Genomic DNA, 18044 nt, shown 5'->3' on the forward strand with positions numbered 1-18044 from the left:
CCACTGAATATGGAGAGAAATTAAGTGCCAGGGACAATCTGCTAGTTTTCTTTCCTTTTGGCCTCCTGAAAGAAACTTTGTGCATGAAGATGATATTATAGTTGTTTTTTTTTTTTTGTTAAAAACTGCGGCTATTGTCAATATTAATTTTTAGACACATGAATGTGGTAGTAGCATGTATAAAAAATAAGAAGATAAGGATTCTGTTTTTAAATTTGTTGTTAAAAACATGGTCTTTAATCACAACTGAAAAAGTTGTAAAGTTTCAAGATTTTAAACTAAAGAGGAAGTTAGAAGGAATAATATCATCTTAATATGATGAAGGTTAAGAAAAGGCAGATAGAGAAATGCTTGGAATTCTTAAATTGCTCTTCAACTGAAGATCAGCACGACAATAGAAGTATTAAATTAAGACAATGTAATTAGATAATTTGTGTTCAGGAGTTCCCTTTCTTTGTAACAAATTTTTTTTCATTACTAGACTGGTATATAAATGATTTATAAACACATTAGAATTTGATAACTTTGTTTTTTTCTTGTTTCCTTGACATTACATTTTTTTCCCACTTTTCCTTCTCTATTCTGATTATTTTACTCTGCACATTATTTATTCCCTCTAGTATTATCAGATGATGATATTCTTCCTGAAAATTAGTTTCAAATGTATTAGTCCTGCTTTCCTTCTATCTCCTCTGGATCCTCGTAAGTGTCTCTACTGAGAAAAAAAGAGGATGAAATTCTAAAGCAAACATTAGAAATTTCCACAACGTTGAGGTTTATGCTCACTGCATATTTCCACAACTGTTTGCTAGTTAAATCTCCCAGTTCAGTTCCCATACTGACATTTAAAAGTTGTGACTTTGGAACCTTGTGTGGACTCCTTTTCTCTGTTACCACAAGGCAACAGCTAATTCAGACCAGATGTCTGCCTAGTCCAGTCTTCTGTCTCTGACATTGATCAATAACAAATTCTGGGAAAAAGATTAGGGAAAAGTATAGACTGAGACCTGTAGTTACTTCTTCCTGAACATTCTTCAAGCCACTGCTGATTGTGGCTGAATGATTTTCTGCACCCACATGCGCTTGTGCAATTAATTACATGCAGACTGTTTTTGAACCTACGAAAATATTTAACATTGGCAGTGATCTGTGCTAAGGTGTTCCGCACTTTAACCAAGCTTTGTTATGCTATGTTTTGTGAAGTTCATTGTCTTGTGTGTTTGGATCTGCATTCTGTACTTTTCACTTTCAGTAGTACAGTAGTTCTGTCATTCTTAACAAATAAATTGAGCAGTTGAGTTGCAGGCTGACCTGATGTTTTAAGACTTTTCTTGTTTCCAATAGCTTTATGATCACGAACTAAAAAATAATACACGTGTACATTAAGTGTTGGTTCTCTCTTTCACTGCATTAGGGTGGGGGACTTTTCTCTCTAGAGAAAAACTGAGGTTCATCAACTTTTTGTATGGTGTTATAGAGATAGAACTAGGGTGAAGGGGCTTAAACTAAAAAGGGAAAATTTAGGCCATACAGAGGAAATTTTTAACTCAGAGGGTTCTGAAGCACTGAAACAGGTTGTGGAAACAGGAAGCCCAGAAAAGTTGTGGATGCCCTATCTCAGGAGGCATTTTGTGTTTTAACCCAGCAGGTGGCTAAGCACAACAGTTATTTGGTCACTTCCCCCACTTCCCAGTGGGATGGGGGAGAGAAGAAAAAAAACGAACAACAAAATAGAACTCGTGGATTGAAATAAAACTGTTTACCAAGACGGAGGAAATGAAAATGATAATAGTTACGACTGTACGTGTGTATGTATGTGAATGTATGTAACAAGTGATGCACAAGAATTGCTCGCCTCTCACTGACTGATGCCCAGCTAGCCCCCCAAATGACAGAAATGAGAGAGATGGACTCCTGTCCCTTTCTAAACTCCCCTGCGTGATGTCAAATGGTATGGAATACTACTTTGGCCGGTTTAAGTCAGCTATCCTGATTCTGTCCCCTCCAAGCCCTTTGTTAGTATAAGCAGAGAAACTGGAACAGCCTTGGCTCTGCATAATACTGCTTAGCGATAACTATAAACATCTGTATGTTATCAGCATTGTTTTTCTCTTAGAACCAAAACAACATTATACCAGACACTCTGAAGAAAACAATTCTGACCCGGCTGAACCTTAAACAAAGATCAGGTTGAGTGGTCCTGGCCAACTGATTGGCAACTCTGCCCTTGGCAGGGTAGTTGGCTAAGTTCTAGTGGAACAAACAGTGTGTTACTCTGGATACATAGAGTGTGGATACATACAAGAAGAGGGGGGTGTTAGATACAGGGGATTTCTCCCTGCTGGGAACTCAACTCCCATTATGCTAGGCAGACTCTCAGAGTAGTTTGCTGTCTCCTTGGTGCTTGGATAAAGGACATCACCAGAAAACTTCCAGGCCTTGTATGGCAAACAGGTCTGTAACCATTACTGCTTTTCCATGTGGAAGATTATTAATAGAATATTATTACATATAGTTCAAGAGCTATCAAAATGGACTTCAGATCCATTTGATCTGGGTATGCTGAAGGAATCAAGAATACAAGTTTCTTCTCTGCTACCCTTAGGGGGTAAGGATACTGTAAGAAACAGAAGGATCTGATCTATAAACATTGGTTTCATGACTGATATCAATGCCATAATTTTGCTGTTTTTTTTTTTAATAATGCGATGGCCTACATGGCACTGGGCTTGCAGTCACTAGACAGCTTTCACCTCTCTCATAGAGGGAAAAGGCTCCATGGCAAAAAGTTAGCAGGGCTTTAGATTAGGTTGTAAAAACATGGGTGGGTAATAGTGAGACTGCACATGGTAAGGTGTGGGACAGCATAGTCAGGCTAGAGAGGCAGGGTGTTAGTGGGGGCCCTCAACATTCTGCCTTTAGTTATACTGACAACACTGAGCACACTTAAATCTTATGACAATCAGCCAGGGACCACTGAGGAAAAAGAAGGCAACAGGGAAACTCAAGGAAAATACAAGGCATTAAGAAGTTATCCTCCAAGAAGGCAATAAGGCCAGCTTCCCAGCTGAAGTGTTTTTACACCAACAGACACAGCTTGGGAAAAAAATAGGAGGAGCTGGATCCACTGTGGTACCTGAAAACCATGATGAAGTTGCCTTCACTGAAACCTGGAGGGATGACTCCCACGACTCAAATGTGGCTATCGATAGCCACATAGAAGGGCAGGCAAGGAAGGAGGGGGAGAGGTATTGCCCTCTACATCAAGAAGGGAACAAAGTGTGGTGAGATGTTTCTGAACAATGGTCATGAGCAAGTCAAAAGTTTATGGATGAGAGAGAGCAACAAAGAGAGCCTTGTGGTTGGTGTCTACAACAGATCACCTGATCAAGCAGAGCTTGATGAAGCTTTCTTCCTTCGTCTCCAGGAGTTACTGCCATCACAGGCTCTCGTGCTTGGGAGTTCAGCCACTCTGACATCTGCTAGTAAAATAGCACTGTGAGCTGTAGGCAAACCAAGAGTCTTCTGGAGTGCGTCACGGATAACTGCTTGAACCACAAAGTAGCTCTGTCTAGGGGGAGAGGGGGGTGCAATACTGGACCTGTTGCTTACCAATGCAAATGAACTGATTGGTGACATCAGGATTGGAGGCAGCCTGGGCTATAGTCACCATGAAATATTGGAGTTCACACTCCTTGAGGTACAAAGGACAAAGAGTAAATCTAAAAGATTCCAAATTTTAGGAAAGCATAATTCCAGCTCTTCAGGGAGTTAGTCAACAAAACCACCTGGGAAACTGTCCTCAAGGACAAGGATTGGATATGGCAGATCTTTAAGGAGGCTTTTCTTAGTGCACAGGAGCTTTCCTACATCTTCAGATGTAGGAAATCAGGAAAAGAAAGCAAGAGACCAACATGGCTAAACTGGGACCTGTTGGTCAAACTGGTAAGCAAGAAGAAAATGCACAGGTAGTGGAAGCTGGGACAGGTACCGTGGGATGCATAAGCATGATGCAAGGTTGTGTATGGATGGAATCAGGAAGGCCAAGGACCAACAAGACTTTGCAAAGAGTGTGAAGAGCAAGAAGGGTGCATTTACCATAAGAGGAAAGTATAAGAAGGGATACCCTTTCTAATGAAAAATACAGGCAGGCTGGTAATAAAGATAAGAAGACAGCTAAAATACTCAGCAATTGCTTTGTCTCAGTCATCACTGACTCCTCTTCACTCAGTGGATTGTGGATGAGTTGGAATGTGGGTCTTAGGAGACAACATCTGTCCCACTGTAAGTGAAGATCAGATTTATGACTACCTGAGAAACAGGGAAGGGAAGGGAAAACAAGGGAAGGAAAGAAGAGCCACCACTGCAGACGTCATGATGTCTACGGGTCCATCCTTATTCTTCTGCTAGGGTGGCTAAAAATGTGGTGGGGCATGTGGGGCTGGCAATACCTTTTATGCCATTGGACTGTCCCTTCCAATTAGGTCAGAAGCTGTTGCCAGGCAGTGTCTGGTAGCGTACACTGTGAGCATGCTATACTGGCCACACTTTTCTCCTTTTGCATGGTGGTCGTGGTTGGGGGATGGACCTAAGACTACCTTAAGGATGATGACTTAACTCCTAACTTCTTCACTGCACTTTAGCACAACATGTGTTTGTTTGTAACTTTCACAGGAGTATTACAGCACAGCTTTTGTTCTGAGGTTTTCAGCAAGAATTCACAATGTTATGGTTCTGTATATTGTTGTAATAGAGTCTGGGACAGAAGGAAACATGTCATTTTATTCCCACATTCCACCCAGCGGTTGAGACTCTGTTATCAGGCCAGTGTTGACTGGGCTGGGGTCATCCACAGTGATGATGCATACATAGTGTACATAGAGTAATACAGTCATAACATAGAGTTGGAAGGGATCTCTGGTCCAACTCCTTTGCAGTGAACAGGGACGTCCACAGCTAGATCAGATTGCCCAGGGTCTTATCTGGCTCACTTTGAAAGTTTCCATGGATTGGGCAGCAACCACATCACTAGGCAACCTGTTCCAGTGCCTCACCCTCACTGTATAAGACTTATATCTAACCTAAATCTACCCTCTTTGAGCTTGAAACTATTTCCCCTTGTTCTATCTCCACAGACCCTGCTAAATAGTCCGTCCCCTTCTTTCTTGTAGCTCCCCTTTAGATACAAGGCCATTATCATATCATCTCTGAGTCTTCTCCAAATATTCAAAGGAGAAATGTTTCATTTTTGTGGATCATTTTCTGGTCCTTCTCTGGACACTCTCCAAGAGGCCTATGTCTTTTCTGCACCGAGGACTCCATATCTGAACATGGTACTCCAGGTGAGGTCAGGTGAGGCACAGAGTAGAGGGGCAAGATCACCTCACTTGGCCCTCCTGACCATTTCTTTTGATGCAGCCCAGGATACATTTGGCTTTCTGGGCAGCAAGGGCACACTGCTGGCTCATGTCCAGCTTCCCATCCACCAGAACCCCCAGGTCTTTTTCAGGAGGGCTGCGCTCAATCCTTTCGTCCCCCAGCTTGTATTGGTAATGGGAATTGCCTCGACCTAGGTGCAAGATCTTGCACTTGGATTTGTTGAAACTCCTGAGGTTCACCTGGGCCCACTGCTCAAGCCAATCTAGGTCCCTCTGGATGGCATTCCGTCCCTTGGTGTGTTGATCGCACTCCACAACTTGGTGTCATCAGCAAATTTGCTGAGGGTGCACTCAACCCCACCATTGATGTCACTGATGAAGATATTAAATGGTATCAAGCCCAGCACCAATCTCTGGGGTACATCACTCATCACTGGTCTTCATCCAGACATTAAGTCATTAAACACCACTCTCCAGACCTATCCTGCAACCAGTTCTTCATTGATCAAACTGTCCACCCATCCATATTTTTCCAATTTGGAGAGAAGGATATTTTGGGGTACTATGTCAGAGGCCTTACCAAAGTCCAGATAGATGACATCAGTTACTCTTCCATTATGCAGAAGGAACAGAAAAAGAATGGACAAGCCTATTTATCACACACTTCACTAGGCCATTGCCTAGTATTAGATAGATAAGTCCACCCACCAGTGTTATACCAATTCATGTCAACTAGTCCTATTCTATCAGTCCCCAAGTCTGGAGGAAGTTGGCGAGCCAACTATCATCATCATCTTGCTTAAGTACATTCATCAGTGATTTAAAGTCCTTAATTTTCTCCTTTAATCACTGAGAGTTGTCAGAAACATTGCATCCCCTCAAAATCCTTGCATCTGTGATTGTGACATTACAGCAAATAATCACTCACAGTGCAGTTCTACAGTACAGCGGTGCAGATAGGTCCTAATACTTGGGCCATAGTAGTGATAGCTTGTGAAGTAATATTAATGACAAGCATGCAGGCCAAAGTACTGATCTGTTTGTAGTTAAGGACAGTCACTGCAGGTACACCTACTAGTGAGGATGCACACATGCTTTTATGTGTGTCAAGAGATTAACTTTGCCATTACAGTCACTCCCTAATATAGGGTGTTTGTCTGGTATGGCATTTGGTATGGTCGTAGAGGGGAAGAGCTACTGTTATTCTTCCCAGTGAGCAAGGGCCACCAGTGGAGTAGAAGGTACATATGATTATGCTACCCATCCACAAAGGAAGAACTATCTCCGAGGAAGAATGATATGGATGTGATTAAAGGAGGTATTGCGCTTATGATTACACTGCCTATCAGTGTTAATGAGGTTATGCTGTGATGTGATGCAGTTTACCACTTGAAAACATTCCTCTGTTGAAGTAACATTTGCCAATGTAAAGGCAAATGCTGCTGGGGCTATCTGTGTTGTCATGCTGCTCCAGATGGGCATCATGCCATAGGTGATATTAAACTAAAAGTGCTCAAAAAGGGAGTAGTTCTGGATTAATTGAGGGGAGGTTGAAGTACCTATTATGCATGTGGTTAAAATTTCTGAAATAGATTGTCCTCCTGCCTTACAAAAGGCAGTAGTGTTAGCTGCTTTGCAAGCTACCCATACCTGTATGTTCTCCTTGAGGCTAGGATGATTCATCTAACTAAAAGTTTCCCCATTTTGGGTTAATCCCAATAAGAATAATATTCTTATTGGGTGTGTGAGTCATCTTCGTTCTTTGTACAAAAATTCTCTGCTAATGTATGTCCTCATCGTTTTGTAAAAATAGAGAGAAACAAACTCTTTTTCCTTGGAAAGAAGTAGCAAGGTTAGTGATGGGAAACATCAATTTTAGAAATATTTTATGTTCCTTCCCTGTTACATCTTTGTGTCATTTTATGACAGCTTCAAGGTTCAGCATGACCTTTCCCTTTATAGGTTTGTCCATGAGCACTGCTGCTCAGATGCATATTGTATGTTTACCTAGCCTTTAGTATGTAGCTTAGTGGGCTAGAACAGAACGCATTCAACTGCATTCATCCCCTACTAGTAATTTCCTGCATCTGGTAGCTGATCAGTCCGCCCTGATTCTTGTGGTTCAAGAAACCAATTTAATAAGCCACTTGTCCTTTCAGCTATCCATTGGCTTGGGAATTATAAGGGGTATGGAATATCCACCATATCTCCTCCTGCTTAGCCCATTCTTGCATCATTTGAACAGTGAAGTCCCAGGTTGTATAGTGATTGTCTTAGGGAGGTGGATAAATCATTCCTTCAACCCCTTCATATATTTTCTGCAGTTACTTGGGATACTGTCTCCACATGAATGAGTCCAGAAGCTACTTCTACTCACACCATGGAGTACTGTTTCCTGATAGGCTTCCTAAATGGCACTTCATTGTCAACCATCCAGACCTCCCACAACTCCTTATTTTCCCTACTGTGAAGGAATGAGTACTTCAGAGGATGTTCTCTGAGTCAGAGATGACAGCTGTCACACACAGAAATCACCATTCAACTCTGGTAACAGAGACCCTCAGACATCCTCAACTTAGGGCATTCTTCTATAGATTCAATGCTCCTGAATGCCTCTTTTTACATGTAGCCACACTAAAATAAATTTACCCACTCATTACTCATTTTCAGGGTTGGGGGAAAGGAGAAAATTAGCATATTCATTAAAAGGGATCCTCGTTAATTCATCCACCTCATTGTTTCACCTATGCACAGGATCTGACCCTGTATCTTGGGCTGCCACCCAGCCTACCTCAAATTCCTTAACCTTTGCAACGTCCAGGATATCCTTCCACTTCTCTTTCTGCCACACTGGGGCTCAATTCATCTCCCAAGCATTTTGCTCCAAGAAGTGGACACAGTCAGTGCCCTGCCCTGGTTCAGCTTTGCCCAGGGTCTCTGCTACTGAGTCTGCTGTTCTTGGAACAGTTTACAGATTTGATGTTGTAACTCTGTGCCCTCTACTTTCAGCATGTCATGAGGACCCTGAATCTGGGGAACCCCGAATCAAGGGGTTCATTCACTCTGAGTCAACCAGCATTGTCACTGGGGATTTTTGATTTGATACTAAGGTTTGTTCGTGCATTAACTGTAAACAGTCTGCTTTCTGAATACTCTCAATTAGTTGGTCAAGATCCCCTGGAATTGTAACTGGGTCAACTCCTTCCAAAGGGGTTAAGACCTCTTGCCAAATAAGCTGCTTTCTGGGTCAGGTACCATGGGCTCAGTTGTTTCCAGTGGTAAGGAAAATGCTAGGTCCCTGTAACTTTATGCTTCTTTCTCGCTTAAAAGTATGCCATCCTCTCTCAATAAGAAAACTCTCCACACATATTCTGTCTCCACTGCCTCAGAATTCCTACTATATTTCTCCTGCAATTTAGTCAACTCTTGGGCTGAATACAGGATTGCTTTGGTTTTAACAATCAAATGACCTCTCCTATCCTCCTCATCATCGTTGTATTCCACTTTAATTAGAGGTCTCATAGGCCTAGGGGGATCAATTCTAACGGCTCTATCCTTAGCCTGTGCTAATTCAGTGCCGAAATAGGGCTGCAGGGAAGGCCCACCTCTTTTCTTCCTAAGCACTCCATCTGTGCTTCTCATAGTTGCTGAGACTGCTGCTGCTTCTCAGCCAACTGCTCTTGTAATTTTCCTATTATCCCCTGCAACAAGAAGATAATGCTGGCTTCTGAGGATTGTTGTTGCTCATAGAATTCCTGAGCCATGACCAGCACTGCTCCCAAGTACCATGCACACCACTGCTTTGCCTTTTCTTTGGCAATATTTCTTTTCTGCCCTAAGACACACAGTCAAATATTGCCTGTGTGTTCTGCCAGTTATGTCTTATCCATTTGAGCCCCAGCAGAGTGGGACAAAAGTCAAAGTCCTTCAGTATTTTCAGGATATACTTTGGTCTGTTTGGGTTGTTCATCCCACTTTCCATGTTTACTACCAACTACTCACAAACTCATCCACCTATTCAGATTTTACTGTCGTGCTCAAGAGAGAGTAGCACAATGTGGAAGGAGGGACTTTCAACCCATTTAAGCCCCATGTAGTATCAGCTACATACAAGTTCACACAGCTATTTTGGTTTTGGTGCCCCACTGAGGGAGGATTATCACAACACATCTCTCTTTCCGTAGTTAGTACCAGCTACTCAGATTTTGCTGTCCTGCTCAAAGAGAGTACCACAATGTAGAGAGAAGGAGGGAGGAACTTTTTACAAAAGGAAAAGTTTCTGAAGTACATATGAAGAATGTATTTTGGAAAATGGTTGGGTTATCCTGGCCTCAGGCCAAGGCAAGCCTATCCGTAGGATTGCTTTTTCACTGGCACCAGGATTTATTTGATGGGTAATGCAGGAAAATGGGGATATTCAGTGTGTACCTGAAAGGGACTAGATGCTGGGAGAGAACAGTCAATAGTATTCATACATGCATATATGTATATCATAGAATCATAGAATCATAGAATGGCCTGTGTTGAAAAGAAGTCCAGTGATCATTGAGTTTCAACCCCCCTGCTATGTGCAGGGTTGCCAACCAGCAGATCAGGCTGCCCAGAGCTGCAACCAGCCTGGCCTGGAATGCCTTCAGGAATGGGGCATCCACAGCCTCCTTGGGTAGCCTGTTCCAGTGTCTCACCACCCTCTGTGTGAAAAACTTCCTCCTAATATCTAACCTAAACCATCCTCCCTTGACCTACCATTATCCACCCTTGTAAAAAGCCATTGCCCCTCCTGTTTATATGCTCCCTTCAAGTACTGGAAGGCCACAATGAGGTCTCCCTGGAGCCTTCTCTTCTCTAAGCTAAACAAGCCCAGTTTCCTCAACCTTTCCTCATAGGAGAGGTGCTTCAGCCCTCTCATCATCTTAGTGATCCTCCTCTGGACCAACTCTAAGAGCTCCATGTCTTTCCTGCACTAGGGACCCCAGGCCTGGATGCAGTCCTCCAGATGGGGCCTCACAAGAGCCGAGTAGAGGGGTACAATCACCTCCCTCTCCCTGCTGGCCTCTCCTTTTTTAATGCAGCCCAGAACACAGCTTTCCAGGCTGCAGACACACTGCATCCAGCTTCTCGTCCACCAGGGCCCACAAACCCTTCTCCACAGGGCTGCTCTCAGAGATAAAGCATTGGCCATCTCTCCCATTCAGCAACATCTAAGGCCAGTTGGGTAGCCTTTACCTCTGTAATTGGCTTGATTCTCCTTTTACTTCAGTGGCCACTGCAACTTGTTCACCTCTAAGATTCCTGGATGACCAAGATTCCCCATCCGAGCTCATGTAATCAACACAATCCACTTACTCCAAGTGGCATCAATAGCATGATGGGTGAAAGGAACCTTTCCCTTGAACATCCAGTTTATCACTGGCAGTCAAGGTGCTAAAAGGAGTTGTGTTTCAGTGCCTATTACTTCAGAAGCAGCCCTAACTCCTTCATAAACAGCTGAGAACTTCTCAGTCACAGTTCAGTACTCTTCAAACCATTTGTGCACTCAACTCCAGAATCCAAGGAGTCGATCTCAGGTCTCATTTGAGGCTCTTTGCCAAAGAGTCCAAGTGGGGCCTCTCTCTCCAACAGCAGTATAGAGGATATTTTTTACATCTGTACTGTCCCCAGGGCCATGCCATGGGCTATCTCCTGCTTAATTTGCTCAAAAGCCTGCTGCTGCTCAGGGCCCCATGTAAAATTATTCCTCATCACCTGATGAAGGGAGCTTACAATGAAGTTATAGTTTAGACCATGCATTTTCCAAAAATACACTAGGCTCTGGAAACCATGATAATTAAGGATGGAACAAAAAGAGTAAAGGGGACAGAAATTTTTACCTTTGTTCTGTGGCTGCATTGGAATCTTGGAAACATTGCGACATTGGAACATCGGAAATTCTCAGCATTTCTCTGCTGTGGAGAATTTTAAATAGAACATGTTGTCAGACAATGTTTATGGTCTTTCCCCGTAGTTAGTCATTATTCACACACACACACACACACGCACACATCTGTGTTAAAATGTGGCTAAAACTTAAATTTTGTAATCATTCTTCTTTTCTACAAAGCAGGCAGCTAAGTAGTAAGTATGGTTCAAATTATTCATTTTTTGCCATGTGTAGTTGAATTCAATCTGTGCTGTAATGTTATGTGAGATACAAATCAAGTTAATGAAACCAGAGTTTTCCAGACAGTTATAAGTTGTAAATTTGTTATTTTATGGGTTAATCACTCTGAATACAATGGCTTGCTATATTCTGAATAGTATTTGAAATACTCATAAGACGTAAACACTTAAAGTTTTATTTTGTTTATTACATAAGTGCTCACTAATTGGGCACCACTTGTCTTATGTTCTTTACTGTACTTTTGTCTTTAATTATTAAAGAATGTGTGTGACATAACTAGGATCCCTTCTGCTGCTTCTGAAATCTTTCAGAAATGGGAAAATTACTGTACCCTAACAGTTCTGTTCAATTCTATTCTTAAGGTATAAAAGGAAGAATAGCATGTCTGTTCTGAAGTAGAAAGGGAAGGCAAGTAAGCAAAATGTAACAAAGTGATTTGGAATTTGGCTGGCATCTTTACTCCTAGTGCCAGTACTTAAAAGCCTTAGATACTGGTTCTTTCCATTATGTTGAGTGAGGACATTGGTCAAGCATACTGTATATTGGAATTCTTCTTGTTAGAACATTATGCTTTCACAATTGTTTGTTAATCCGCAGTTGTTAGCTAATTAGAGTAAAACTGATGAGTAAATATTAAAAAAAAAAATATTAAAGTGATGTTGATTTATCTAAATGAAGGAGAGACCTAAAGTGCCAACTATCTCTTTTTAATAATGATTACTTATGGCACCATAATACTAATGCACAAAAACTAATTTTCAAAAGAAAAGATTTGTATAGACTTTCTTTTCTACGATAACGAATGCCTTTTCATAAATTGCCCATTTCTTTGATCTGGAGTCAGATAAATTTGTACTCGATCTGATTTCAATAGAGGCTTTTATCCCTTGGAAACAAGAGTATCTAGCTACTGCAGTATAGCTTTGTTTAACCATTTCTTTGTCTTCCTTGTAAACAGTTTCTTTTTGCTACTTGTAATCTGACTACAATATTTGAATAAGCATTTAGCCTTAAAATGGTGAAATTCTGCAAATAAATTTTATTTAATACAGAATAACTGAAAGCAGGTACTAGTAAAAGATGCAAAAAAGCCATCCAGCTGTGCATGCTCTGGTTCTTCAAATTTATTTCAAGGTATTTTACCTATTCTTTATCTTGAGTATCGATACAAAAATTAGCATTTTAAACAAATTACAGTAATTGTTATTTAAGGACTTACGGAAGAAGAACTCCTGTATTTTTACTTACGAATCAATCATACAATGATACTTGTGTTCAAATCATACAGCAGTACAGAATGTTCTATATTCATAAAAGCTGTAAGAGTTTACTTCTCTCCCCACAGGGAGGTACATGTCTGCTCCATCCCAGGAAAATACTGTCTGAGTAAGATTTAAAATAAAAAACAGTCAAAATCATTTTTGGAGTGTTAGGTTTGCACAAAACCAGACACTGAATATGCCAGCTTTGGAAAACCTGAGAATAGACCACGTATCTATTTCTGCAGTATCTTGTGAAAACATTGATCATGTATCCCTAAAGTTTCATTATGCCTGTGTTCATATTGTGTACTCTGCTTTAGTCTGAACCAAATTCTAAGCTATAAGTAATTTATCCTATACTATCTATTTTTAATGATCAGAGGGCTAGAGAGCCTCTCCTACAAGGAAGGCTGAAGAAGCTGTTCTTGTTCAGTCTGGTGAAGAGAACGTTCTGGTGAAACCTCATAGTGTTCTTCCAGTTCCTTAAAGAACTTCATGAACAGGAGGGAGATAGACTTTTTACGCAGTCTGATAGTGACAGAACAATGGGGACTGGCTTTGAACTAGAAGAGAGGAGATTTAGATTAGATGTAAGGAGGAAATTTTTTACTCAAAGAGTGGTGATGCTTTGGAACAGGTTGCCCAGAGAGGTTGTCCAGTCCTGGAGGCATTCTAGGCCAGGCTGGCTGGGGCCCTGGGCAGCCTGGTCTAGGGGCTGGCACCCCTGCCCACAGCAGGGGTTGGAACTAGATGATCTCTAAGGTACTTTCCAACTCAAGCCATTTTGTGATTCTATGATAATATTATTTTTTTCAAAGCATTTTTTTCAAGTCTGGGATATCTGCCCTTGGGTTTTCAAATACTGCTTCTTTCCCTCAGGATCAGCTAATTTTCACTGCGTTTAGGCTTTTACAAAGAATGAATGCTCCTGAAGAAATGATCATTCACAAGTTCCTTTACAGTATCACAGGAGTAGCATTGGTGAGACTAAAACAATACCCAATCTGCAATGCGTGATTTCATTCCTGCCTCTTCTAAGATCCTGAGTTTGAAATAGCACTAGCCTAAGTGTATACTCAAGTAGACCCTCAAGGACACGTCTTATGTGTCCATAAAGAAGTGATATGCCACATCACTGTTTCTTTCTTCTGATAATAAAGCTTCCTCTGTCCCTTCTCTTATTTTACCTCTCCCATACTGTTATGTCTGTTCTATGATACTGAATGTGTACACTCAGGCTGCACCCATTCAACATAGCTCTTTCAAACGCAGATATGGGGGTGGTTAGTTAGTGATATTAAATGTTTTCTTATAAATAGGAGTGTAAGTAGTAGGTCAGCTAAAGATTGCTGGTAGAATTTATTATTTTTTTGAAGTAATATTCAGTAGAGATTTTAAAAATTATATTCTGTATTATCTTAGGTGGAATAGAATTATTGCTGCTCATTGCAATTTAATATATTCTTTCATTGCTGTTTTAAAATGAATTTGATCAAATTTTCTGTGACACTTGTTCTGCTACGTGATAGATAATGAAATATAAAGTCTTGGCTTATTCTATCTAAGGATAAGCTGAACTTTGATGACAGTTTGTTTACTAAAGCTGATATCTTCTGCAGACACAGCAATATACTCTTGTTATCTGCAAACATCAAAGTAGTCTTACAGAAGAAGAGTAGTCCTGATCCTCCATTTAGAGAAAGGAAACCACTTTGCTATGCTGTGGTTATGTTTGGTTATGTTAACATGGAAATATCATTACTAGTAGAAAAGGATGTTGGTGGTCATAGCAATCCTGAATCACCTCCAAGAGAGAAATAAAGGACACTTAGGGAAGTCAAACTGAACCACATCTATTTTACGGCATGCAGCTTTACAGAAACCTGTAAGATTCATAAAATTTGTTTGTAGAACGTCTGCATATGCAAGCACATTTGTATAGCATGTTTTATATATACTAAGAAGATATCCTGTGATTTTGGAAGGTCTTTTCCAATAACCACATTAAGAATTTCAAATTACTAATAAATAAAATTAACAGTATTCTTTCTTATTGCTACAATATCATTTTTTCACTACAGTTATTTATCTGAGTGAAAATAAATTCATTGCACTATTTTTTAATACATTCTAAGTGTAATTCCCTTAATATTTTCTTCTTTCATGTTATAAATAAACATACTTCAAATTCAAATAGTTACATAAATTTGAAGTCTACATTTAAGGTGATGCTTCCTATTTTATGATGTTGGCCTACAATGTCAGAGGCAGGTGGTGGTGGTGTGGCAGTAGAAGTTGAACCTTCCCACTGACATTCCACTGTTTCGTTGCCATGTGACAGATGGCAGCTGAGGGGCAATCTGACAAAATGGAGTCTGGCATGGAAGTGTGTATGAAGCAATGGTGTGTCACTGAATTCCTCCATGTGGAAAAAATGGCACCCACTGACATTCACTGACAGTTGCTGAATGTTTATGGAGACCAAACAGTGGTTGTGAGCACAGTGAGGTGGTGGGTGGTGTATTTCAGAAGTGGTGGTAGCAACCTCCACTGGTGCAGATTTTTATGAACATGGCATGCAGACTCTTTTTTACTGCTGGCAAAAATGCATAGTTAATGATGATGACTATGTTGGAAAATAATGTTTTGTAGATGAGAATTTGCTCTACCAACTAGTGTCACTGTGCTCTTTGAATCTGTTGTAGTTTCCATGGAAATAAATACGTGGTATTGCTTTCAGAGTGACCTATGTAGAATATTTGCCTTTTGAATTTCTTATCCATCCACTGGTTAATGCCACAGAAGAGAATAAACACGAAAGTTGTTTATCCCTGGATCATTTTTACTTTTTGTGAGATAGATTCAGTAACATTACTTGCCTTATGATTTTTCTTGATATTTACGTAATTTGTTTCTTCTGTCCCAAACACTTCTTTGTCGATTAGCAATTATTTATAACCTTTTTAAAAGATTATAAGTAGATATTCCCATCCTGTGTTTCAGCATATAGAACAGCACCCACTGCAGGGGTGTAGTTTTTCAATGACTGTGACATGTTTCTTTTGTGATTTATTGTTCACTGTGCTTGTATTAAGCAGTCATAACTTTTACATATGATTATTTTTTTTGTCCTTCATCTTTGAGCTGAATACAATAAACTGTTTTAATTTACATCTTGTTTATGATGAATCTTTAGCAGTGAAAATGACTTAAATTATTGGTCATTCAGGGAGGGCCCCATGCAGTGCCATGAGTATGCAAATACAGTTCACCCTGCTTTATGACATACCTGTAGTGTGGAAATTTAACGAACAGAAAATAAAATGTGTTTTACAAGATAACTGCCTGCAAGAAATTCAGGACAAATAATGGAAATTGAAATTATCCAACTCCTAAAAAATTATAGAATCATAGAATGGTTTATAATGGAGGGCACATTAAAGATCATTAGTTCCAGCACCCCCGCAGTGGGATGATTACCAGCCACCAGCTCAGGCTTCCATAGATTCCATCCAACCTTAGGATTGAGGCATCCACAGCTGCTCTGAGCAACCTGTGCCAGTGCCTCATCATCCACCGAGAAAAAAATTCCTTCCTAACATCTAACCTAGCTCTCCCTTCTCTTAGTTTATAGCCAGTTCTCATTGTCCTCTCACTATCAGGCTGTGTAAAAAGTTGTCCCCCTTCTGCTCTTAAGCTTCCTTCAAGTAGTGGAAGGCCACACTGAGATGGTGTCCCTGGTGCCTTTCATTTCTAAAGAAGCCCACCTTGCTCAGTCTTTCTCCTTAGGGGATGTGCTCCAGCCCTCTCATCATCTTTGTCACCTTCCTCTGGACCTGCTCCAACAGTTCCGTGTCTTTCTTGTGTCCAGAACACAAGAAAGGGCACAGTACTCCAGATGGGGCCTAAAAGGGCAGAGTAGAGGGGGACAATGTCATCCCCCTCCCTGCAGCCATCTCTCTTTTGATGCAGCCCAGGATATTCTTTGCCAGTAAACTGCTGGCTCATTTCCAGCTTTTCTTCCATCAGGACCCCCAAGTCCTTCTCCGCATGGCTGTTCTCAAGAATTTCTTTTCCCAGTGCGTACTCATCTCAAGGGCAATCTTTTTTAACTTCTTTAGGTTCTCATGTGCCTGCCATGATCAAGCATGTCCAGGTCCCTCTGGATGGCATCCCTTCCTTCTATTGTGTCAGCTGCACCACTGAACTTGATATCATTAGCAAAATTGCTGAGGGTACACTTAATCTCACTATCTATGTCTTGATAAAGATTTTATAGGAGTACTGGCCCCAAGACTGATCCCCCAGGGAATGCCACTGAACAGCACTTTCCACCTGAACACAGAGCCAGTGACAGCAGCCCTCTGGTTGCAGCCATCCAACCAATTCCTTAACCACTGCCAAATAATGTGCCTTTCAGACCTATACCTCTCTGATTTAGAGATAGGGATGTGTTGATTGACCATTTCAAAGGCCTTTTGACATGGCAGATGGTATCCATTGCTTTTTTTTTGTCCACTTACTCTGTCACTCCCTGATAGAAGGCCTAAAATTCTTTTACATTTTTCTTTAACTAGTCTGTAAAATCTATGCTTTTTCAATTTATTTTTTTTTTTAATTATAATGAGCTTTACATGCATCTTGACAGTGTCAGAAAAACTTTCAGGAGTTTCACCAATTTGATTTAGGATATTTAGTATATGTTCACAATTGTAAGAAAAGACTGTGTTTAAGATTAGTGATTTTTAGCATTATGACAGACAGACAATCCTGTCACTAACTACTTAGCAATCTGCTAATTTTCAGTAGCCAGAAGAAAACAATTTCCATTTAAAAAAAAAGTGTCAGATTTGCCTCTTTATTATCAAAGAAGTTAAGCTGAGAGCTCTAAAATGTCATGAAAAATTACTGAGAAAGGCATAATTTAAAGATTAAAAAGCATGCACATCACAGTAACAGTGGACAACTTCTTTGGTAGCTTATAAATTTAAGATACGCAGAATTTTGAGAGCAAACAGTTGGCTTACTGTACCTGGTTTTATCACAGTGTTCTCATTGACTAGCAATATATGATAAACACTTTTTGTATCTGTATACAGTGTGAAACGCGCTGTATTACGGGCATGCTGGTAGCCTGTAAGTATAGCCTGTAATTATTTCAACACCTGCAAGCTAGTAAATGTGTAAAGCAGTATAAGATAAAATCATTAATAAGCAGGTCATAGATACACAACCATTACTGAA

At 40.6% G+C, this 18044-nt stretch overlaps 1 protein-coding gene across 22 annotated transcripts in view; it reads left to right on the plus strand.

Moving 5' to 3' along the window:
- Positions 1 to 18044, plus strand: part of PRLR (prolactin receptor) — a 195493-nt gene that overhangs the window by 11234 nt on the left and 166215 nt on the right. The window lies entirely within an intron of this gene.

The sequence above is a fragment of the Tympanuchus pallidicinctus genome, unplaced genomic scaffold (assembly GCF_026119805.1).
Source record: "Tympanuchus pallidicinctus isolate F22 unplaced genomic scaffold, pur_lepc_1.0 scaffold9, whole genome shotgun sequence".
Lineage (NCBI taxonomy): Eukaryota > Metazoa > Chordata > Aves > Galliformes > Phasianidae > Tympanuchus > Tympanuchus pallidicinctus.